We start from the raw sequence: 24191 nt of genomic DNA, 5'->3' as shown, positions 1-24191 counted from the left end.
TCAAACCTCATTGCTTCTTATTGTGACTCATGGCCAAATGTCATCATGTCACACAATTGGCCATGAGACCCAATAAGAACCAATAAAATGTTATGCTATAGATGTAGCTGCCATATTTAATGTAATTGCTTCAGAAGGCTTGGAATATAGTGCATGAGTTGTATCGATTACTTTTACTGTGGTTTTATGGTGTGTTATTTTTCGAGCTTGATTGACCAGAGTCACTATTCACTTACATTATATCACCCTGTGAAGACTTTTTAAAACATTCACCTTTTGTGTTCCACGGAAGAAAGTCATATGGGTTTTGAGTGACATTAGTGTGAGTTAGTTATGACAGAATGTTCAGTTTTGGCAATAAGTTGCAGAGGGATGTGAAGGATGGTATACAGTTCTGCACTACTCCATATGCATCCCCTTCCATTTCCTCTCCATGCATCTGCTCTTTAAACTTTCCTGCCTCGGCCGGATTGCTCCCTTTACTAAAGACTCTGCCTTCTGTTTCCAACACTTCAGACAAATCTACATTTCTATTTTTAGCCCACAGTCTGTGTATATTCATAAACACCAACAGTAGATGACTTATTAATGAATAATGTATTCAGCAGTTGTTTTAGCTTTGCATACTATGGAGGGACCATCCCAATTCATCTTAATTATGACTCTCTCTTTGTCCCTTAAATGTGCTGCAGTATCAGTGCTGGTCGTAGAGCAACATACTGGCAGAGATAAGGTGGAAAATGCTACATTGTTTTAAAAAAAGAATGCTGTGTGTTTATGTATTTGTGAATGTATGAGGTTAACATCACAACAGGGTTTGCTATAACAAGATATGTGTGATGGTACAGCAGTATTCAGGCATGTAACCTGAAGCTGTGAGATCTTTGTGGCTGAAAGTAATGCTGTGGGCTTTTTTTAATCAGATTCAAAGTCCCTCTTATTCAACATGTATGTTACAGAACTGGTATCAGCTACAGTATGCACAGTTGAGTTGCAAGAAATTGATCTTGATTAAAGGTGTGAGCTGTTTCTCAAAGTATTAGCTGGTGACACGCGGTGCATGTGGCAGCGTGTGGCGCATGTGGCAGGGCATCCAGGCCATCACCAACTACAGAACAACATCAGTTGCCTGTGACAAAGATGCCTCTCTTCCAGATGTGCTGAACTGCAGAACGACGTGGTGGTGAGGAAGACCGACCCTCCTCCCAACGACCAGGTGCTCTGTCTTACCACGGCTGATGTGAGAAAAACTCTATGTAGAGTCAACCCACGGAAGGCTGCTGGACCAGACAACATTCCTGGCAGAGTGCTCAGAGGATGTGCAGGATGTTCTTACCAACATCTTCAACATCTCTCTGAGCAGCGCCGTCGTTCCAACGTGCTTCAAGGCCATCAACATCGTCCCCATGCCAAAGAAGTCTTCAGTGTCCTGCCTCAACAACTACCGTCCAGTCGCACTCACACCCATCATCATGAAGTGCTTCGAGAGGCTCGTCATGAGGCACATTAAGACCCAGCTGCCCCCCTCACTAGACCCACTGCAGTTTGCATATCGTCCAAACCATTCAACAGACGATGCCATCGCCACCACCCTCCATCTGGCCCTCACCCACCTAAATAATAAGGACTCATACGTTCAAATGCTGTTCATAGACTACAGCTCAGCATTCAACACAATCATTCCCCAGCACCTGATTGGAAAGCTGAATCTGCTGGACCTGGACACCTCCCTCTGCAACTGGATCCTGGACTTCCTGACTGGGAGACCTCAGTCAGTCCGGATAGGGAACAGCATCTCCACCACCACCACACTGAACACTGGGGCCCCCCAGGGCTGTGTGCTCAGTCCACTGCTGTTCACTCTGCTGACTCACGACTGTGCAGCAATGCACAGCTCGAATCACATCATCAAGTTCGCCGATGACTCGACCGTGGTGGGTCTCATCAGCAAGAATGACGAGTCAGCATACAGAGAGGAGGTGCAGCGGCTGACGAACTGGTGTAGAGTCTACAACCTGTCTCTGAATGTTGACAAAACAAAAGAGATGGTTGTTGACTTTAGGAGAGCACAGAGTGACCACTCTCTGCTGAACATCGACGGCTCCTCTGTGGAGATCGTCAAGAGCACTAATTCCTTGATGTTCATCTGGCGGAGAACCTCACCTGGTCCCTCAACACCAGCTCTATTACTAAGAAAGCCCAGCAGCGTCTCTACTTTCTTTGAAGGCTGAGGAAAGCACATCTCGCATCCTGAGCAGCTGCATCACTGCCTGGTTTGAGACTTGCACCGTTTCGGAGCGCAAAGGCCTGCAGAGGATAGTTAGGACAGCTAAGAAGATCATCGGGGTCTCTCTTCCCTCCATCAAAGACATTTACAAAAAACACTGCATCTGCAAAGCAACCAGCATTGTGGACGACCCCACACACCCCTCAAACAAACTCTTCACCCTCCTGCCGTCTGGCAAGAGGTACCGAAGCATTCGGGCCCTCACGGCCAGACAGTGTACCAGCTTCTTCCCCCAAGCCAACAGACTCCTCAATACTCAGAGACTGGTTTGACACACACACACACGTCCTGAGTTGCATTTAAATTTTGTCATTTTATAACTGGCTGCAACCTCAATAACTGCTATGTGCATAGAACACTCATCTCATAGTATGTTATGTTTGCAGTTGGCATTTTTAGAAACTGTCATCTTTTGCACTACAGTGTACTGGTCGGCGCTGCAATGTCTCTTACTGTGTCTATTGTCCTGTTAATTGTTAGTAATTTATTGTACTGTCCCATACTTTTTGCACACATTTGCACGTGCACTTTATATAGGTATGTTATTTAGTCTGTAGTCTCATGTGGTTCTGGGTTTTTCCTATGTTGTTTTATGTAGCACCATGGTCCTGGAGGAACGTTGTCTCGTTTCGCTGTGTACTGAACTAACTGTATATGGTTGAAACGACAATAAAAATAACTTGACTTGACCACTTGACTTGGTCCTAAAAGACCCCAACACTGCACATTTTGGATGTTTTCCTTAACTAACACACATGATATTACTTAGATCATTAGTAGAGTGCTCCATGACCTTAACTGGGTGTGCAAAATAAGGAATCCATCCAAAATGTGCAGTGTCCTCCAGGGATCCCCCACAAGCAGGATAGAGAAACACTACTATGTGTCACAAACTATTCTGCATTTCAGACCTGTCTTCTAGAAACTCTTATGTTGAAATCACCTTCAATACATTTCTCAAGATGCATTGTTATCATCTTCACCTGTCCTCTATCATCATTGTGTTTAGCTGATTTGTGTTAATAATTTGTACATCTATTTATACCCTCATGTTCAGTTATTTGTAGTCTCGTCTAGTGTGCCTTGAGCTCAAGCCATGCTTTTTGTTATCCTCTTCAGCATTTCTAGTGTTATTTCTGTTTGTATATTGACTTTATCTTGAATAAACTCTGCGTTTCGGTTCAGCTGCATCTCTCTCCATGTTCATGTGTGTGTGTGTGACAGAAGACTAGACCCAAATATGAACCCAGCAGAAGAACCGACTGAGGACAAGGATCTGGTGAATGCGTTTATGGAGCTTTTCAGGCAAATTCTTCCTCTTTTGGAATATTCTGTAAAGTTTTATTGACTTGCTGTGACAACCACAATAACTGACACCTACCACAAATCTATCTATGGTATGGGGCATTACTAACACTGGTGTACAGCCCTTCCAGAGATGAGGAACCTTTCATTTCAGGAATATGTGCAAGCAACCCTGGTGAGCCATTACCTCTCGATGAAGGCACCTCCGCTTCCCGCTCCGGTGGCCCCACTCTCTTAATTTTCCGAGCCTGCCATTAAAGCCCTTAAACCATGAAGCATACCGGCGTCCAAGGCTCCTTCCTTCAGGCCTTCCGAGGCTCCTTCCTTCAGGCCTTCCGAGGCTCCTTCCTCCAGGCCTTCCGAGGCTCCTTCCTCCAGGCCTTCCGAGGCTCCTTCCTCCAGGCCTTCCGAGGCTCCTTCCTCCAGGCCTTCAATGGCATCTTCCTCCAGGCCTTCAATGGCGTCTTCCTCCAGGTCTTCCACGGCCAACGAGCCAGTGCCTACACTTGCCACAGCCAGCAAGCTTTTGTGTTAATCAGTTGTACCTCTATTTATGTTCAGTTATTTGTTGTCTTGTCTAGAGGGATTTAAGATCAAACATTTGACCTCTTCCTTCAAAAATGTGCAGTTCTGTGTCCTGCATGATACAACAAAATATTATTTTTTGTAAGACATTATGTTTTTTGATCTCATCAGATCCTGCAGATCTACAAGAACATGTTTTTTTTTTCAGACTTGTTCAGCAGTCAGTTCCTGCAGAAATGTATCAGGCATGTTTCTCATGTCTCTGGGAAAAAGCAGCACTTAAATGTTCCTCTTGGAATAGCTCAGTTTGCCAAGTAATGCAAAGGTTCTCTTGAGCTTTCTGGCAGGGGCATCCCTTTGTGGGGAGAGTAGCAAAACTCACAAATATTAATTAGATTATATGCAGATATTGTCAAAAAATCTTTTACTTTTTAGATAAATTTTGGTCATTCTTGAATTTAATTAATAAATATTTCACATAAATGTATAACTTCATACATACATATAAAACTATCAGTACTGGGATTATGTTAGTAAGTGGATAAATACATGGATCAGTCCATCATTAGCCAGAATAACTGAATGGTATTAATGTAAATGTTTTGCCTCTAGCACAAGGAGTTCTGTGTTCTAAACCTTCCTAATACAATTTATTAATTCAATTCAGCTTATACAGCACCACCCCTTTTCAGTGCTCCACTTTTCTGGATTTTGTAACCAACTTCCTGTTTGTATTAAAGTTACTGAGAAGAGTTTATCAAAATGGATTACGTGTTGGAGCACAGAAGGTATTTTTCACCAACAGTTGATGGTGTGAGTTTACAAAAATGTTAGTGAGGTGTTATTCTATCACTTTAAATGTTCGTTTTCCGAGAACCGCTATGACACACTGCACTTTTTCATGATACAAGCATTTAATAATTAGTTATAAGTGTAATTCTGCTTAATTTTTTTGGTTTCAACTTGGTAATAATTTGTTAAAATGTGTAATTGACATGACATTTCAAACAGTGACAGCTTGTATAATTTCACAAGTTCATAATATTAAAGGAAATTACATTTGTAGTTTTAAAAATGTATTTGACACCTCACATATTTAAGAGGCTTAAATGTGATTAAAATGATTGTAAACGGCATATAAAATAAAACGTACACTTTCAAGATCGCTACATGCTAGTTTTTCTGCTGCATAAGGTGAATAAACAAAGATTGCATCTGTATGTCAGTATATCATAAGCACTCAGGCCGTGAGTTAATTCATTCCTGTGCACTATTGTGAATATCGCAATAATTTTAATGTGCCTTTTATTTGGTCATTGCATTTCCCAAAGAGCACATCATTAGACTAATTTAACAATTATTTAGGGCTGCATAATTAATATAAATTACATCAGAATCCTGATGTAGTCATATGCCAATATTTATGACATGGTCTGTGCGTGCTTTGGAGGTAATCGGTGACACACAGCAAAATGCATGCGCAGGCTAATGATACCAATGGGCTTGTGTGATACACTGTTTTTCAGAGGTCTCACTGCAGTTCAAGTGCATTGTAAAAGCAAAATGCTGCTGGTTCACACAATCAAGGAATTACGTGCATTTTGATAGCAAAGTGCAGCAGGTTCACACAATCCCAAACATTTATAACCACTACAAATTATTTCACAAATCTAAAAACACAACACAGTATCACAGAAAGAAAAGGAAATCAGAGCGTCTCACCAGATTTGTAATGAGGAACACTGCAAAATGTCAAATACACACACTGACACTGCATGCTTGTTCAGTGTTCTGCGAAAATAAAAGCTCTAGGTGAAATAAATAAAACAGAAACATATAAAATAAAATCCTAAAAATAATAGAAATAATATTCTGTATTAGGGTCATATTAAAATACTTTTCCCACAATAATAATGCAGTTTTATATAAAATTCAATTGGGTTCCAAAAAAATAAGTGAGGGAAGTTTTAGTAAATATAGATAAATAATTAAAAAAAACAATTTAGGCTACTATGTTTTTTTTATGATTCAAACGAGGGCAGACGAGGAGTGAGGATCTAAATGCAGTTTAATAAAGGAACAAACGGTGAACAGGATAACTAAACAATACAGGGAACAAACAAAACATCCACAAGGGGAAAACACAGTATAAACATCCACGGAGAACACGGGCAGGAGAAACATAGAGGACAACCATAACATTATTTGACGACCGACCATGAATTAAAAACAACAGGGCTTAAATACAGAAGGAATGATGATTAAATTACAAACAGGTGAGAACAATGACACTGGCAGTGATGAGGGCAGGGAATTGTAGTTCGGAATTGGTGACAGGGTAGAAACACAGAGCAGACAACGGGATCGTGACATAACCCCCCCTCAAAGGAGCGGATTCCAGACGCTCCTAAAAAAAAAAATTATAATAATTTTGAGTGAAGGGGGCTCGGGGGTGCAGTTAGACCAAGGGGGGCTCGGGGGGGGTGCAGTTAGACCAAGGAGGGCACAAGGGGCAAACAGGCAGTCCAAAGGGGGCATAAAGGGTAAATAGGCAGTCCAAGATGGCACAGAGGGCAAACAGGCAGTCCAAGGGGGACACAGAGGGCAAACAGGCAGTCCAAGGGGGGCACAGAGGGCAAGCAGGCAGTCCAAGGGGGGCACAAGGGGCAATCAGACAGTCCAATGGGGCACAAAGGGCAAACAGGCAGTCCAAGGGGGGCACAAAGGGCAAACAGGCAGTCCACGGGGGGCACAAGGGGCAGACAGGCAGTCCAAGGGGGCACGAAGGGCAAACAGGCAGTCCACGGGGCCCACAAGACGGGGACTGGGTCAGGAGGCCTGGGAGGTGGCCACAGGACAGGGACTGGGTCAGGAGGCCTGGGAGGTGGCCACAGGACAGGGACTGGGTCAGGAGGCCTGGGAGGCGGCCACAGGACAGGGACTGGTTCAGGAGGCCTGGGAGTTGGCCACAGGACCACAGCCATGGAGAGCTCCGAGGGCGGAGCCGTGGAAGGCGGAGCCATGGAAGATTCAGGGGGCGGAACTGTAGAAGGCTCTGGAGACGGAGTCGTGGAAGGCGGAGCCGTGGGAGGTTCTGGAGGCGGAGCCTTGGAAGGCTCAGGAGACGGAGCCGTGGAAGGTTCTGAAGGCGGAGACTTGGAAGGCTCAGAAGGCGGAGCTGTGGGAGGCGGAGCCAGGGAAGGCTCTGGAGGCGGAGCCATGGTAGGCGGCGCCGTAGAAGGTGCTGGCTCTGGGACGGTCGAGGCTACAGGCGCTGGCTCACTGGTCGTGGCAGGCGTGGGCTCTGACTCGCTGACTGTGGCAGGTGGAGACTGGGGAGCAGAAGCCTTTCCTCTTCTCCTCCTCCTCCGGGCGGACGAAGCTGGCAACGCTGGCTCTGGGACGGACGAGGCTGGCAACGCTGGCTCTGGAATGGACGAGGCTTCCAGCGCATGGGCCGTGGCAGGCGTGGGCATTGGCTCGTTGGCCGTGGCAGGCGTGAAGCGACGAACCATGGAAGGCTGGGGGTTGACCACCGTGGGAGGAGAGGTGAAGTCCTCTTCCTCAACACCCACAGTGAACGGTGAGCCGCTAACTCGCAGAGTCTCCTCGACGAAGTCTAATCCAGGATGGACTTCAAAGACATTGGTCATTAATCTTACAGTTCAAACAAAATCGATGTTTAAACACTGACCCTTAACACTTACTTAGTTTAATAATTTTAAACCATGACTTACATTATATTCATGATGTTAGTCAGAGGGGAACTGGCCCCCACAGTGAGTCTGGTTTCTCCCAAGGTTATTTTTCCTCCATTAATCAACATATTATGGAGTTTTGTGTTCCTTGCCACAGTCACTTTCAGCTTGCTCACTGGGGTTATTAATACAATTACTATTTAATTACTTATTTTTAAACACGATAAACAATGGTATTTTATCTAATTACACAATGATGATTCATCGACATTATAGACATTAGTTTTATCGTCTGTAATGCCTGATCATCTGTAAAGCTGCTTTGAAACAATGTGCGTTGTGAAAGGCGCTATACAAATAAAATTGACTTGACTTGACTTGTAACATACTGTTGATTAAAATTGTAATTTCTGTAACATGCATGTACATGATAAATTCAAAAAAAAAAAATTCTGAAACAAATGCTGAAATGAAAATTTATTCTCTATGCAGTGTTATAAATGATAACTATCACTGATAAAAACATCAATAATAAATGGCTTCAATTACTTGTATAGAGTGAACTTCAAAATATCAATATTTGATTTCAATATAGCCACAGCAATGACAGCAAAAATGCAATATTACAGAGACAATGAAACAAATGCACATAGGTAAACTTGAACGAATGTAAGTTACATGCTAGTAAGAATGCGTAAATTGTGTTGTGAATATGATTTTCCTGTAAAAAAAAACATGTCTAAACATGTCAAATTTATATAGAATACAGTAACTTGAAAAGTAGTTAATACATTCATTTTGTCCTCTTATTTCAAGAGCTTTTTTACAACAAGGACAGTTTTATTTTGTTGCATATTTTATGTTTGATACATACAGTACCTTTTTTAATTAATAAATGTTTTTCTAAATGTTTGAATATTTGATTAAAATTTGGTCTGAAATGATCATTAACTAAAATTTGTTATCTTCATTGACTAAAATTATATGCCATTTAAGTAAGACTAAAACTGACTTAAAATGAAGAATATGTAATGACAACAAATTAAAATGACATCTTCATCAAAAGATTAAAACTATGACTAAAACAAAAATATGTGTTGAAATTAATACTGGATATCCCATTTGAAATTAACTGCATTGCTGGTTACCAACACATGTACACTACTTTGGATGCTAGTATGCTGGTGTCCCTACCGGGATTCTAAACTAGCTTAACGGAATAGTTCACCCAAAAATTGAAAAACTGGAAATCCTGTGAACTGTTCCTCTTTACGCAACATCGTGCCATCCCAGATTTGTATGACTTTCTTTCTTCTGCTAAACACAAACGAAGATTTGTAGAAGAAAATCTCGATTACAAGCTTCCATCTAGCACTCTGCATTAGGAAGTGTAATTGAACTTGAAATTATGATCGCTGCTGTCAAGATGCACAGTGAAAAAGGAGTTACATTTTGGCCTGTTCTCACCCAAAACCAAGAGGATAGCATTAAAAGACATTGATTAATCACTGTATGCTGACTTTTTCTCCTTTTTGGAGTTACAAAGGCCTGCTCGCCATTCACATGAATTGTGAGGGCCAACAGAGCTGAGATATACTCCTACAAATCTTTGTTTGTGTTCTTCACAAGAAAGAAAGTCATACAAAATCTGGAAAGGCATGAGAGTGAGTAAATTACATCAGAATTTTCATTTTTGGGTGAACTATGTCTTAAATTTTCACCTTCGTATTCTTGGAAACCTATATGACTTTCTTTCTGCCATGGAACACAAAAGGAGATGCTAGACAGAAGGTGTGCCTTACATTGTATGGAAAAAGAAGCAATAAAAGTGAATGGTGGCATTCTTCCTAACATATCCTTTAGTGTTCAATGTGAGAATGAAAATCATACGGGTTGGAACAAAATGAGGGTGTGTAAATGATGACAAAGTTAAAATTTTTGTTGAACTATCCCTTAACCAGCTTCATCAGAAGACAATGTTTGATGAGTATTTTTTTGCTATGCTGTTGCATCAGCAAAACCAGCACCAAACCACCACCAGCCTGTATTAACCAGCTACTAAATTCATGCTATTGTAATGCTTGTCCTTCTGCCCACCACTGCTCCTTACTACCATGTAAACACGCCTATGGGGACAATCTTCACGGAGGATTCCTCACGGATCTACTCTCTAAAAGACCATGATGCACACACATCTACAAACAAACTCACCACCTTCCTGCTGCAGTTGGAGCTGGGTTCTCCACGCTTTGCCAGCCCTGCTGTGTTCTAATTTATTGTCAACAAATCCTGTGACCTGTTCCTCTGCTCTTGGGACTCTTGCTTCCTGATAGAACAATCTAGCCAGGATGGACCCAGTGGAGGAATCCACTCTTTGCTCTGCCCTTTCTCAGAAGAGAGCTTTACTGGGATGTCAGCAGGATCAGATCTCCGCTTCTAACCTGGCTCTGGAGATGATGGCGTCGCAGCTCGCTGAGCTCACCTCGGACATCCAACAACTCCGCCAACCTCCCAATACCGGTCCAACCCAGGAAGCGCCCTCACCAGCTCTGCCTGTTCCCCACATTTCTGGATGCTCTGAGCCTCATCTCAATCCTCCAGCCCTATTCTCTGGTGAGGCAGGTTCCTGCCGCACCTTCCTTCCCCAATTTTCTTTGGAATTCTTGTTGCAGCACTCTGTTTTCACTTCAGAGACAATGAAGGTGGCATGCGTCTTCATGCTCTTCACCAGAAGGGCCGGCGAATGGGGAACCACCATGTGGGACAACAGACATCCCTGTTGCGCTTCATTCCAAGCATTCTCCACAGAATTCCATGAGTGATCGATCACTTGGCTCAAGGTTGTGAGGCGGCAAGGTTTTTACCTGGATTGTCTCAGGGAAACCGGCAGGTCGTGGCTATGCCATCAAGGAATAAATCTATGCCTTGGATGAACCTGCCTCCCCGCTTGTTGACCTGGTGGACCAGGCCAACTGAGTGTATCAGCGCCTGACCCAGTGTCACTGCCTTCACCGTTCTCCACCTGCCCTGGCGGCTGACTGACATACCCAGTCCACTGTTCCGGCCAGGCCATTGGAATCATGGTCCGAGGCAGAGCCCATGCAGATAAGGAGGACTCAGCTTTCTCCGGAGGAGAAGCAGCAACACCTCACCCAAGGACTCTGTTTATATTGTGCCCATCCTGGCCATGTCTCCGTCTCCAGTCCAGTAAAAGCCACCGCTCGTCAGTAGGCATGGGGTTACTGGCAAGTGCAACACCCCTGAGCAAAACCCTGGACTACGTATGCTTCTCCCGGCCTGATGGCAGTACAATCAGTCACACTGTTTCTGCATTTCTTGAGCTGAAGTGAACTTTGTGGACACTTCGGCTTCCGGTTGACCAGTTGGAACCTATCAAAGCCCTTACTGTCAGCGGCACACCCCTGACCATCTTCACCAATTCCACAAAACCAGTTACCTACGACTACGGCAATTATTCCGAACAGTTATCCTTCTACCTGGTCCAATATCCATCAGTGCCTGTAGTGTGGGGCATCATTGGTTGGTCAAGCACAACCCACACATAGACTGGTCAACCAATACTGTTCTTGCTTGGAGTTCGTACTGTTTTTCTAACTGTCTTAACTCTGTTTAACTCTCCCCTGTCCAATATTGTTTCATTTCAGGATGAATCAGTGGATTTATCCAGAGTACCGTTGGCATACCATGACTTGAGGGCGGTGTTCCGCGGGTCCCACACCACGACCCTTCCTCCTCATTGTCCATATGACTGTGTTATTGATTTTCTCCCTGGCACTTCTCCTCCATGAGGATGGCTGTTTTCGCTCTCTGCTCCTGAAAGAGAGGCCATGATCAGGTACATCAATGATTCTCTGGCAGCCAGTCTCTTCCACCTTTCTCTTCTCTGGCAGGGGCGGGGTTCCTCTTTGTGTAGAAGGATGGCTCGCTTAGACCTTGCATAGTTTATCGAGGGATGAATGACAACACGGTGAAGAATTGTTATCCTTTGCCATTGATTTCTTCAGCTTTCGAACTCATGCAGGGAGCATCCATCTTTACGAAGTTGGACTTGCGCAATGCTTATCACCTTGTCCTGATCACGGATGGGGATGAGTGGAAGATGGCTTTTAAATGTCACTTCAAATATGTGTAATGCCTTTCTGATTGGTCAACACCCCAGCCGTCTTCCAGGGGCTCGTAAATGATGTGCTCAGAGACATGGTATACCATTTTGTGTTTGTCTATCTAGATGATATTCTGATCTTCTCCCAGAATATCCAGGACCATGTCGAGCATGTCAGGATGGTGCTTCAGAGACTGCTAGATAATCAGCTTTTCGTTAAAGTGGAGAAGTGTGCTTTTCATGCACAGTCTGTTCCGTTCCTGGGGTTCATCGTTTCGTCCGAGGGAGTGCGCATGGACCCTTCCAAGGTCAGAACCATCTCTGATTGGCCAATCCCAGATTCCCTCAAGGCCTTGCTGAGGATTCTGGGGTTCGCACATTTTTATTGTAGGTTTATTCGTAACTACAGCCAACTTGCCGCACCTCTTATGGATCTCACCTCCACCCGCAGTGACTTTTGTTGGTTCCTGTGGGCCGAAGCAGTGTTTTCTAAATTAAAGAACTGGTTTACCACCGCCACTATTCTTAGTACTCCCGACCCTTCATGCCAGTTTATGGTGGAGGTGGATGTGTCGGAGGTTGGGGTCTGAGCGGTTCTTTCACAGCACTCTTCCTCGGACGGAAAGGTGTATCAGTGCATTTTTTTCTCACCTCTTAAAGGTGTCATGAATTGGATTTTTATTATATTTTATAATGTTCCTTGACGTCCACTTATAATGTTAGTGTGATTTTTTTTCATTAAAAGTAGTAATCATTTTCTATCCAGTTTTTTTTGCCTCTGATTCAAATGCTCCATTTTTTGGGGCATGTGTTCTTGAAGACTTCAGTGTAAACGGCCACTGCTGTGATTGGTAACATCTTTGCATGTGGAGAAGTGTAAATGCCCCTGCCATTATGCACGTGTGGGGTTGTTTTGAAAACTTTGGATGGTTAAAAAAATTACAACTGTAGGAATTCATCCATGCAAATTTGAATCTGATCCCGAATTTGGAGAAAATTAACCCCCTCCACAAACACCAAGGATACTGCAGTCTGTGACAGCATGGTAAGTAATCACTGTAATTTACTTGTCTATTTGTGTAATGGGTATTACTTTTATTGTTGTTTAAATCCAGACGTGAAACGGTGTGTATCCTGTTACGTTGTTGGAGCATTTTCCAATGGTGAAACATTTCTGTGTTTTACAAATGCCGAGTAACGCATGACAGTACCAAATAAAGTGTAAATACATGGTGCTGTCACATTTATAACTGTTAAAGGATACACTTACCGTGCAACATGTAAACGTATACAGGATACATTCACCGGTGTTTGTCGTTTGTCATATAATCATCTTTCATAATATATGCAGTGTAGTAACAAACGCATACATTGTTCATTACAATGAGTCATGTTTTCATTAAAAAGGAAAGAGATTGTCTAAATATATTGATACCAATACTCTTTAGGTGCATCTGTGAAAATTGTGCCATCATGCCAACAGAACAAGTAAATATATGCTGCTTAGAGATCCCTGTGCATTAAAACTAATACACGAGCGTCTAAAATCACTAGGATCAAATCAAATACACACGAGTACACATCTAACAGTCTGTAACATATGAAGCAAAACAATTAACAAGGATCCTCACACTTGTTTGTTGCAACATCACTGTTGTGTCCAATATAGTTGGCACTACATTAACTTATAATTTAAGTCTAATTATTTAAGTATAATTTATTGCGAAGCAAATGCAAGAAATCTAGTTTCCCCACAACCTGGCACTGCACAACGTCTTAACATCTTCGTGGCCACTGTGATGCCTCCTGTTGCTCCAAAAATTGTCTCACTGCTCTACTCTAACCGCAAGACCGGGCCTATGCAGTTTCGATGATAAAGTAGGCGTTGATCTGTTTATGCAGAGGCTGGCCTGTGCTGATGTAATACCACACTATGACATATTAGTGAGGAGGAAATAGAGAACAAGTCATTTTGTCGCCTTGGTTTCAACACAGCCTTTTTTTTGTACTAATGAAGAAATTCTTGAAGGTGGCTCACTTCATTCCCCACCCCAGATTACCCACAGAGAGGGAGACAACAGTGGCAGTCATTAACCACATCTTCCGCATTCATGGCCTCCCGGTAGATGTGGTTTCTGACAGAAGCCCCCAATTTATGTCATATTTTTGGGGAGAATTTAGCCGACAGCTGGGGGCTACAGTGAGTTTGTCCTCTGGGTTCCATCCACAGACAAATGGGCAGGCAGAGTGGGCTAATCAGGAGCTTGAGAAAAACCTGCACTGTATGGCCTCCCATAATCCATCTTCTTGGAGCTCTCATTTAGACTGGGTCGAGAATGTCCACAACTCATGACTTTGCAGTCATTGTCTACAGGGTTAACACCCTTCCAGTGTAGCCTCGGTTACCCCTTTGTTCCCTGCCCAAGACCCCAGCATTCAGGTCCCGTCTGCTCATGCCTTTGTTCAAATTTGCCATTACACCTGGAAAGCCACCAGAGAAGCCCTCATATGGGCTGGTGCTCATGTTAAAAGGTCAGCTGAACGGCTCCAGTCTAAACCCCAGATAACATGTGTGGTCAGAAGGTCTGGTTGTCCTCCAAAGATATTCCATTCCGACTCCCCTCACGTGAGCTGGGTCTCAAGTTTATTGGGCCATTTCTCATTGTTAAGGTCATTAGTCCAGTGGCGGTCCGGTAGGAAGTTACCTCCCTAACTCAAAAGCATCCATCTCGTTTTCCATGTTTCTATTTAATTAAACATTTTTTTCGTTCCAATTTGCATCCCACTGCACCCATCCCATCTCCACCGCGTCTAGTTGAGGGCTCTCCGGTAGGATTTCTCACGGATCTGCTCCCTATAACCACAATGCATAAATGACTACGAACACACTCTTCATGGAGGATTCCTCACAGATCTGCTCTCTACACGACCACGATGCACACACATCTACAAACACACTCACCACCTTCCTGCTGCCTTCAGTGCTGGGTTCCCCACACTTTGCCAGCCATGCTGTGTTCTAATTTACTGTCAATAATTCCTGGGAACTGTTCCTCTGCTCTTGGGTCTCTTGCTTTCTGAAACTACCAACCTATCATCAATAACAAACAAGTTTATGATGTCATATTAATTCACAGTTCATCAAGATAATATAATCTGTTGACATGATTGGGAATCTTATGCTTGATTTCATGCTCATTGAAGGTGCATTGCAAAAAGAAAAATTGTGATTGTTCCCTTAAAGTGCTATTTCTACCTGATCTAACCCTTCAAATTAGTATTAGTTTTAGTTTAGTGTAACCTAATGCATTCAGGTTGATTCAGTGATGTTAATTAATATTTTTGACTTGAAAAAGCAAAACAAAACTTAATTTAGTATTACCACATCATGCAGAAGAAGAGAAAAGAAGAGAAAAATAGTTATTTGCTAGTTTCCCTATTTAATAGACAAGATAAGCATAAGAATTAATGCTAAAATGCTGATGGCTTGTGAGAACCAGTAGTTCAGACCTCACCACTAGGCTCTAGCTTGTACGTTGGCAAAGGGGTGCACAGCACAACCAAATTAGCAAAGCAAATAAAAGCTGAATGCACAAAGGAAATAAGCCACAAAACAAAAAAAAAATTAAGCCATAGCACAATCGAAATAACACAATGAAGTTAAGCCACAACATGACAAAATTAATAAAACAACAAAACAAACTTATCAGAAATGAAATGGTTATAAAAACGCTTATTTGACCTTAAGTGCTCTGGCCAATACCTGTTTAGGTTTATACCAGAACTCAATACACATAACTTCATCAACATTTGCTTGAATCCTTACTAGACAATGATGTGAAAATAACAACACAGTGCATGCAGCTATTCTTGTGAACCGGCAACTCTTAAAAGGTTTCTTGCTCCCCTCGAAAATGGGCTGTATGCAGTCTTTAGTCCTTGCTCTGATGCCGAAGTGCTCACCTGTAGCGGCTTGCATTAGGAAAGCAGCTCTCTGCATCTTCCGAGCAGCTTCATGATCTCTCATGCATTGAGTCAGACTGCCACGAGACTTAAAATAAAGTGCTTGAAAAAATATTTATTTTTTGTTAATTTCGTTGTACTGTGGCTTATTTCCGTTGCATTTTCAGTTTTCATTTGCTTTGCTAATTTGGTTGTGTTGTGCACTTCTCGGCCTCCGTAAGCTTGTGTTTGGCAGTAGAGGTATTTTGAATTAAACATGCACTCATGGACTCAGGTTATGATCTTAAGTTTATTTTGGCAGCTTCCAGCATATATTCATTATATGCCAGGGTGCTGAACACTTTGTAGACTGAGCCTGTTCTTCAAAGGGTTCCATATAAACATGATTCAGAGATTCTGAACATTTACACCTACACTCATTTATAGTGTGTGAAATTTTATGTGAAACCTAGATGATCATCATGATTGGTGTGCTAGGGGATGCCATGGTTATGGTTATACATTCCCTCTGTGCTGTAAAATTAATTCTCATTCTCCTATGGTTATGATATTGGCGTCTCACACACCATTAAATCCCAGCAGGCTGAATTTAAAGAACAGGTTCATTAGAACACGGATTCATGCATACACACTCAGATTTTTGCTCATTGTTGTATTGTGCAAGTCGTTTGCACAAACTTGTGATTTTTGGCCTAATGTTTTTCAACATGTTTTTAGAAAGTTAGATCATTTCTATTATGATTGCTTTAGTCTCAAAGGGTCATATTTCATAAAACATTTCTTACAGAAAAGGCTGGTCATGATGGGTATGAACATGTCCGCAGTGGTGGTGAGTCATAATGGAATCCAGAAACGAGAGCAGAAATGTGGGCAGCAAACAACCATTTGAAGTAAATCCACACTCCCAGGAGTGGCATTAAGGCATTATGGTGAAGAGTTACTTCATTCCAGTAGAGTCTCTCCTGCTGGAGTCCGTATTCATCCTCTAAATCTTTAAACAGATATGGTTTCAGAGTTCAATCCACAACTGTGGAGCCAGACTGCCATGATATAGAAAAAACTCAAGGCACTTCCTACATAAGCTCAAGGTTTTGTGTCCTTCAAGGGGCGTTCACATGTGCAATAATTTGCAGGGACAAAGCAATCGGAAATCATCCATTTTCAATTGAAATTACCAATGGGAGTGAAGACGTTGGAGCTCAAGTGATCCGTCTCCTCTGAGATACTGAAGTTTAGCATGTGGTAAGAAAAGGTATGCAAACCCTTTGGAATTAGCTGGGTTTCTGCATTTATTTAACACATTTATTTCTGCACATTATAAAATGTGATCTCATCTTCATCAAAGTTACAAGTATAGACAAACACAATGTGCTTAAGCTAATAATTCACAAACAATTATAATCTTTCATATCTCTATCGAACACCCTTGGATTTAATAAATGGTTGATCCTCTTTTGGCAGCAATAACCTCAATCAAGCGTTTCAAGCGTTCAAGAGAGGCAAATGGTCCAGGCCCCTAAGCAGAAAAGCCACCCCAAATAATGATGCTCCCTCCACCGTACTTCACCGCTGGGATGTTTTCATGTTGGTATTCGGTGCCCTTTTTGCGCCATCTGTAGTTCTGCATGTTCTTCTCAAACAATTCAACCTTAGTTTCATCAATACTAGTGGTGATGTTGTGTGTCAAGGTGGTCTTTGGCAAACTTCAGGCACACAGCAATGTTTTTGTTGGAAATCAGTGGCTTCCTTTGTGCCCATTCATGGACACCATGCCAGTTTAATGTTTTCCATACAGTAGACAATAACAGAGATATTTACCAGTTCCAATGATTTCTTCAAATTTTTAGCTGTTACTCTAGGATTCTTTTTACCTCATTGAGCATTTTGCGGTGTGCCCTCCGAGTCATCTTGGCTGGATGGCCACTTCTAGGGAGAATAGCCATAGTACTAAAATGTCTCCATTTATAGACAATTTGTCTAACTGTGGACAGATGAATATCTAAGCTCTTCAAGATAACTTTGTAACCCTTTCCAGCGTTATGCAAAGCAACAATTCTTTATCTCTTTTTTGCAAGGCATGGTCCATGCCAGTATATGCTTCTTCTGAATAGCACACTCAAAATATTTGAGTAAATTTTATAAGCCAAAGTAGCTCTAACCCACACCTTCAATCTTGTTTCATTAATTGAATGCCTGGTTTGCCAACTCCTGACTCTTAGTAGCCTTTTGTTGAAGTCATTAAACTAGGGGTTCACATTCTTATTCCAACCTACACTGTGAATGCTTGAATCATGTATTCAATATGTACAATACAACAATTTATGTTATTAGTTAGAACAGATTGTGTTTGTTCATTTTTTTACATGGATGAAGATAAAACTAGATTTTAAGACAAATTTATACGTAAATGCAGGTAATTCCAAAGGGTTCACATACATTTTCTTGCCAATGTAAACTATAGGAGTTCCCATTTCTTACAACAGCAAAACAAAACAAAAAACAAAACAAACAAAAAACACTATTATGTCTCAAAAATATTCTAAAAGAGGAAAGAAAAATGAGTTAAATTGTTTATGACGAAAAGAGGCCAAATTTATTGTCATACCCGACAATATGCCCGAGCAGCTGTATTTGAAACCACATTGCAGTAGTGGTTACTAGTTTTTAATTAATTATTTTTTTTATTAATGTCAGAGTAATTTAGCCGAAAGAATAATGTTTTATATTTTAATAATACATTTAAAATATATAAACATTTTGCTATATTTACGCTGCAAAATTACAGCGGGAAATGCATCATCACAGTCTGTGGAAAGGATCCATCATTTAACTTCATGATATGATGCAATATGTACAGATGCAATTTGTATACAAACGCTTTCCATACCACAATGTTATTTTTATTAGTGAAAGACTGATTTCTTGGCAAAAATAGAATATCTTATTTTTACCAGCAATATTTTCCATTTGTGATCATATTTTCTAAAGCCATGGCTAGTGATTCAGCCCATTAATAACATTAGGTCGACCAGCAGAAGGAACACCTACTAGCGACCAAACAGTATGACTTGGCAACCTCTGGCAATAAAATCACAAACACAAAATGTATGTTTCACTTGTCTCCAGCACGCTCACGTGGCCCTATGTAGTGTGCCGAGGGTTGTGATATTAAAGCTCTTTTGTATCTGGAGCAGAGTGTGTGGAGCGCTGGTGACATCATCAGTGGTAGCGCGTATGCTTGACACACAAATGGGACTCACATCAGAATTTTGAGGGCACGGTAAGATGGGCTTGTTAAATTAGTTCATGCTAATCGGGTTGGGCAATTAGTTTATTCTCCCAGGATGCCTCAGTCCTTCATTTGACTGCTCCACGTTCATCATGGGAGGATTGACCTTGATGCAGCTTTTTGAGAGATGTTCTTAAAACATTTTTTTAGGTGTCTCTTTTAAAATTATTACGTAACTGTGATTGTGTGCATGTACTGTATTGTCTGTGGTCTTCACGTGTCTTATGTATTATAGCAACAAATCATGCTATAGATGTGCACTTACAGTAAATGTCAACCATGCCATATTGAAACATGTAGGATGCCTTGGCAGTTTATAACCTGGCTAAAAAGACCATCTTAAATTAATTTCCATACTGGTTGAGTCCGGTTTGCTTTCATCAGCAAATCAGGTTGACCAGCATGGCCTTTCTGATAAGGCTGGTTGATTTGCTGGTCAAACCAACAAACCAGCACCAAAAAGACTACGTAAGCTTTGCTGGTCTTTTCAGCAGGAAGGAAAGCCATAGAGAAAGAAAGAGGGAAGATGGGGTTGGAGGGAATCAGAAGACAGAATGCGGAAATGAAATCTGCAAATTAAATGGTTTAACCCAGTAAAGGGGAAAGGGGGAGTGAGGAGCCGGGAGAACAACATAAGCACTGCAGAGGGGGAATGGCAGCAGCAGCATTTTACACACACAAACACTTCCAAATAAATGACTTTAATAACAGGCTACATAACAAAATTCATTGTATGAATGCTGGCACTGAGATTAACAGATGATATTGATGGCAGCTGATAGGAGAAGAGGCTGTAGGCTTTAGCAAGGGAGATGCTTGCACTAGCCAATCAATGCAAATCTATCTGCATGAGAGGCAACATGACATCTCCGTTTTCAGAATGGTGACAACGCACAGAACACCACGCTGTAACTCACTGCTTACCTTCCCTTTTCTTTCTGCCTCTTCCATTTTCTTATACTCCGTCTCATTTTCTAAATTTTAATTTCTTTGTCTCTGTCCTTCTCTTTCGTCCATTGGAGCTGTTTGTAAATACAGTATTCTCATCTCTCCCCTTGGGTTCATTTCTGCTTCTATCATCCCTTCTTACTCTTTTAAATCTGCTTTTACCTCCATTGAAGAGATTTTTCCTCTTTTTCTCTTCTCCCTTTGTGGTGTTTCCTTACCTTAGTGCAGTGTGTCAATGAGACCACTGCATTCACACCATTTCCCCTGTTTTCAGTGACTCAAGGATGTTTGCTCACTTTCTCTCCTTGTTTTTTGTTGTATTTGGCGCCTCCTGTCTGTGGTATGATATCTCTCTCAGATTGAGTAGGACCGCTGCAGTGTAAAGAATGTAAAGAAGTTAAGTGTAAATGAATTTACATTCATTTACACTTAACTTCTTTACATTTAGATATTTACATTCATTTATATTGTTAATCAGCCCGAAGTAGCTGTGATAGCTGCCAGTTCACCTGCGAGGGCGCAGAGTAAATGTGTAAATGCTGCTTATGACATGCAGGACTGATATATTACTGCTGATATAAAAATGTAAACTTAAAAACTGATGTCTCAAGAGCTCATATTTACAGAATTACCCTGAAAATGACCATCACCATTTCACAGAAAAGCCTTCGTTATCATCTGAGCCAAAATTTACCTTGACATGCTGCCTTGCAATTTTAATCTTGAAATATCTGCTTGTCTTGGTGTTAAATGAAGGAATTGCATGACAAAATTATAATTGTTTTCACTATGTAGAGTGAAGAAAGTGCTTCACTTAGTTTGAAGAGCTTGATGCTGCAGAAGTGATGGATTCGGCTTGAGTGACAGTCTGTGACAGCACTCGCAGCTGTGTGAACTTCCGCTGTCGTAAAGGTCCCATTCAATATTCTCTCAATAAATGACACATTAAATAATATTAAACACAGTAATGTTTCGACAGGAACACTGCCCATTGTAACAAAGTACAAGTACAAAAATTTTATTAGAAATTTACTTGCGTTAGAGTAAAAAGTACCCACTTTTAAACCTACTCTAAAAGTAACATTTTTCCAAAACATTTCTCAAGTAAATGAATCACATTACTACCCACCTATGGGTGGTGAAGTCATGATCAATCACAAGAGATGAAAAAATCTATTCCGGACCAAACAAAATGGATTATATTAGAACATGATGGCATCACGTAACAGTGCGGGAGCCTGAACCATCTTTAAAGTCCAAAACCAGTCTAGCAGTGGCAATGACTGATGCAGTGGCAGGAGTGTGAATGTTAAAGGGATAGTTCATCCATAAATTAAAATAATCTCATCATTTACTCACCCTCATTCCATCCCAGATGTGCATAACTTACTTTCTTCTGCTGAACATAGAAGATAATCTCAGCTCTGTAGGTCCATACAATGAAAGTGAATGGTGGCCAGACCTTTAAGGTTTTAAAAAGTGCATGAAGGCACATAATCCATATAACTCCAGTGGTTAAATTAATGACTTCTAAAGCAGTACGATTGCTTTGGGTGTGAAACAGATCACTATTTAATCCCTTTTCAGTACACATCTGGGATGGCATGAAGGAGAGTAAAATAACTTGACAATAAAATGATTTAGGGTGAATTTATAATGTAACAAATCAAAATAGAATATTTTAGCCCGCTTATCAACTCAGAACTAGCTGTGGACAGGCTGCAAATGTAATATCTAAGGATGGCAATGAGAGAATTCTCTGAAGAAATTCTTCTGCAGGATAATTTTACTCTGTAAAACTACATGGAATGCAACCATCCGGCCAGCAGTCATATGCCACGATTCCACATATCCGTGGAAAATACGAAAGTGGTTAGGTATCAATAGGAATCAGAGTAAAGTAAAAAAAAATCTAAATTCTCTATCACATGAGAATTATTCCAACAACCAAAATACAATGAATTTTTGACAAATTAATACCTAAAAACATTATAGCTAAACTTGCTAAACCTGCAATGGTCAGTGCAGCTTTCTGCAATATCATAATCATTTTCGAACATATAATTATCTTTTTCACTTGCACGAGCGTACACTGCAGCCATGAGCTTCGTAGCTTATTTTATTAAATTTATAAAATTTTTAAGGGTAACTATATTAACCATGCTTGTTGACTGTAAAACCTATAGATGATTGGAAATAATCTTGCCTTAAATTCATATTTCATTTCTTGTTTCCCTTATTTTTACTTCGATGCTGTAACTGAGATTGCTTGGTTGCAAATTAGCAAGAAAAGGTTTATTGTAAACTCAGTAGCCATACTTGCTAGATAAGTGAATTGTAATATCCCTATAACTATTGTAAGTGACCCACTTGTGAAATAAAGATGATAATTTTGAACACAGAATGCATTCTTGTTTGACATTAGACTCTTCGTTATTCACTTAAAATTCCCTTAATTAGAAGGCAATTTATCACTGGAATTAACACAATGATCATGGTAATCTAATCTCTTAGAGAAAATAATCACAATCAGGCAATTATACATCTTAAAAACTGATTCCTAAGCATTCGTTTCTTACTGATGATACTTGATACTGATCAGTTTGGAAGGGCTGATAAAAACATAAAAGTTTAAACAGACCTTTAATTAGAACTTACAAAAGAATTACTGTCATGGAAAAAACATGACCTATAGTAATAAGTTTGATAAATAGCCCATTTCAGATACAGCAGTACGTAGGTTTATAATAACTTAATTCTTTATGAAGTAGACATCTATTACCTAATCAATTAGTCTTGCTTCTATTGCACAGCTCTTGTGATTGGTCATGACTTCATTGGCCCTTCCCCCCACCCAACCCTGGCTATCTGCTCTCTTGCATATGGATTTACAAGTGCACAAGTGAATTTTACTACAGGTTTATTGCAATAGCTGTTCCAAAAGTCAAGGCATGAAGATAGGAAGTTGCAGTGCCAGATTTGAGAGTTTGTTAGTGCAGAATTGTGGTTGTACTGCAAAACTTCAAGAACAAGAACAACATAAGAACAAAAGTTCATATGTCATACAAGTTTGTGTCTGTCGTTGTATTCATGTGAATGTCATTTCACACATTTGTGATGATTTGTCTCAGAAAAGGTTTTTGATAATTGTCTGTAAGTGCAGATTGCAACATTCAACTTTAGCTTTTTATTTGACAAGTTTTCACATCAGGGCTATGAGTGAAAATTTTAACTTACAAGAACTTTATTCTCAAACTCAAATCTACCAGCTCTCATGTTTTGCTACATTTTTACCTTCATAGGAAAACACAAAAACAGGACAAAATATCATTGATGTGTCTTATTAACAATGGTTGTATTATTATACCTGTAGACATGTTATGATATTGTGTAAAATAAGCTTGACTGATTTCTAGATTTATCATTATCTTGCAACACACACACACACACACACACACACACGATACAAAGTCAGGTAAAGATGAGTCTAGCTTAGCAATTCCACAAAAAGTGTACAAAATAGGGCTTTAAACTATTATTTTTTGTATATATTATATCAACTATTTTAATTTCTGTTTATTATATCTGTAAACATAAAGAAAAACATAAAATAAATAAATAAAATTCATGTTTAAAAAAAAAAAACGAGTAAAAGAACGGGCCAGAAAATGTAACAGGGATGCATTGTCCACACTAAAACTTTTTCATTTGAAACTTCATGGTTTTCCAAAGTATGCAGTACTAAATAGAGAGTGTTTCCGAAAGTGGAGAAAATGCTGTTCCAGTGTGGATAAGAGGCATAAATGTGGCGTAATCAATGCTTGTTTTCAAAGAAAATGGTTATTGTGGACGCAGCCTTGACCTTTATTAAGACATGACACTTTATAGTTATAGCAATTCAAAATATAGTTAATTCTTAATCCAAAAAACATGGGATTTGTGCTTTAAGGCTTCAAAACGGAAATGGGACACCTAATTTGTACAATCTTCAGTTTCACTTTTTACTGTATGTGCTCATCTTCTTGTCTCTCTTTGTGTCTCCCACCTTCTCTT

The 24191-nt window shown here is 40.7% G+C and overlaps 1 protein-coding gene across 8 annotated transcripts in view; it reads left to right on the top strand.

Moving 5' to 3' along the window:
- The window catches only part of LOC127652550 (potassium voltage-gated channel subfamily C member 1-like), a 140748-nt gene that overhangs the window by 65466 nt on the left and 51091 nt on the right, over nt 1-24191 (top strand). The window lies entirely within an intron of this gene.

The sequence above is a fragment of the Xyrauchen texanus genome, chromosome 12 (genome assembly GCF_025860055.1).
Source record: "Xyrauchen texanus isolate HMW12.3.18 chromosome 12, RBS_HiC_50CHRs, whole genome shotgun sequence".
Classification (NCBI taxonomy): domain Eukaryota; kingdom Metazoa; phylum Chordata; class Actinopteri; order Cypriniformes; family Catostomidae; genus Xyrauchen; species Xyrauchen texanus.
The sequence above is the reverse complement of the archived record's forward strand: the minus strand, read 5'-3'. Positions and strand labels throughout refer to the sequence as shown.